We start from the raw sequence: 2,339 nt of genomic DNA, 5'->3' as shown, positions 1-2,339 counted from the left end.
GCTGCAAGTGCATTGCTCCCTTGAATTTTTCATGTCAGATAAAAAATATTAACCTATTTGAACTAAGCCTGAAAGATCATCACCTGACTGCTCTGACTGTATGTTCTCTACTCTTCCTGCTTCCTATGTTTACTCCAAATAAATCTACCTTCATTCCACTTCCCTATTCAATTTCAAGACAGCCGAACCATTGAGCCCCCAGTTAGCCCCTACAGTTTGAAAAGAATCTACTTACAAAAGAGATTCCCAGCAGCCATCAACTTTTTTTACTGCCTTGCATTTCAGAGCACTACCTAAAATGTCCCCAACTCAGGAAAAAAGTTCCCAGCTACCAATGAGCTTAATAGATAACTACAGTGGGAGTTTTACCCTATAAAAAAGATATTTTCCAAGTTTGAATGCCTAAGTAATTTTAAATATTGGAGTCAATGTTTAAGGGCCTCTACTTTTTCTCCCAAAACTTCAATTTAACCTCTTTCAGCTATTCATTTTACCTGTAAAATTTGATTCTCTTACTTAGAGACCAAAGTGAATTAACTTTCCTTTATCAACCTCACTAGGATTGCCATGTAGATGAGATGGATTTTGCCACACATTTTGGGACCATATTCCTTGCAGGTGTTTAGTTAATTACTAAATTTTTTTCATTCTTACTAGCCTTTACTTTTCTTCTCCAAGATTTGTATAGTTTAAACCTGTAACCTCTCTTCATTATACTATTATATATAATTATTCAAATGTTTTGCAAGTTAGATTATCAAGTATTTATACATGTCCACAGAGTTGTTATTCTGACATTTTAGTAATACAGCAGACATTTGTTTTGCTTCGTTCAACTAACCCGAGTTTGATGAAGCCATCTCACTTTTTCTCTGGGAAACCACTCTCCCTCACTGAGATCCTAATGGAATTATCTCTGCACACACACGCACGCACACACACATTCCCTTAGCTCATCATGACTACTCTGTAGCCCAACTTCCTGTTAACAATGATTGGTTTCAAGTAGACATCTGATCCAAAATTCAGTGGTTTCCCAGTCTCTTTGACAAGTGGTGCTAGGAGAACTAGACAGCTACATGTTAAAGAAAAGAGAAATCCAAGTGAAAATCACAATGAGGTATTATTACCTCACACCTGTCAGAATGACTGTCGTCAAAAAAGAACACAAAAACAAGTTGGCAAGAATATGGAGAGAAGGAAACCCTTGTACACCGTTGGTGAATATGTAAATTGCTGCATACTGTTTTCCTCTGTGGAAAACAGTATGGAGATTTCTCAAAAAAATAGAGAGCTACCATACGACCCAGCAATACATCTTCTGGGTATATACCTGAAAAAAATTTTTGAAAAAATACATGAGCAAATGAAGGAATATGTAAAGATGGAGAACCAAGGCCCCCTACATTGGGAGCTCGGATTCTTAGCCACCAGACCACCAGGGAAATCCCAATAGTTCTTTAATTTTACTTTTTCTTATTTGGTATCCCATGATGTGAATTGTACCATAATTTAACTGTTCACTTCTTGAAGGACATTTTGGTTTTTTCTATTTTGAGGCCATTGCAAATAAAATCACTACACACATTCACATAAAGGTTTTGTGTGTTGAGCTCTTTTCATTGATTTTTCTGTCATTTACAAAAACTGAAAGCATTTTGAATAAAACAAGCAGAAAAATAACAGAAGAGTGTAGGAAGAAAAATTTTCTCCATCTTTACATATTCTTCATTTGCATTCAGAGAGCACTGTGTAAGCCATGTTCCTTCATGGGGTTGACAGGATAAGAATTTCAAGATCTGAACTTGGAGAAAAAGTTGTAAAAAGCTCTATACCCTGTGAGTTCTCCAATCCAGATCTCATGTCTACTTCTCAGTTGAGATGTGAGGGATTAGTTTTTCCCAAAATTCCCGACATGTAATACTTATTTGTACTATATGACTTCTCAAAGATATGGCCAGGTTTAAGTTCTTCACATAATTAAATTGATATTTCTTTTTTATTATATCAGAGTGCTCACTTAAACTCTATGATCTGTTCATGTTCACTCTGTTCCTTCTTTCTTCCTTTCATATGCATATACACCAAAATGTCAAACATGATCCTGAGTTTCTGAATTAAATCATTCCCTATGTACAGATGAACCATAGCTACATTATTCAGTTCCATTTATCAAGTTTCCATCCCCATTTCAAACACCTTTATTACAATGATCAGTGCTTTTTTTCACATTGGTACATGACTGAAATGTACAATTTTTACATTACTGTTCTTTACCTATCTATCTCATAAAATTCCAACTTTCCCTCATAAACATCCTTACATCTTTTCCAAATATG

Source organism: Bos javanicus, chromosome 15 (genome assembly GCF_032452875.1).
Source record: "Bos javanicus breed banteng chromosome 15, ARS-OSU_banteng_1.0, whole genome shotgun sequence".
In the NCBI taxonomy this organism is placed as follows: domain Eukaryota; kingdom Metazoa; phylum Chordata; class Mammalia; order Artiodactyla; family Bovidae; genus Bos; species Bos javanicus.
Note: the sequence above shows the minus strand (reverse complement) of the source record.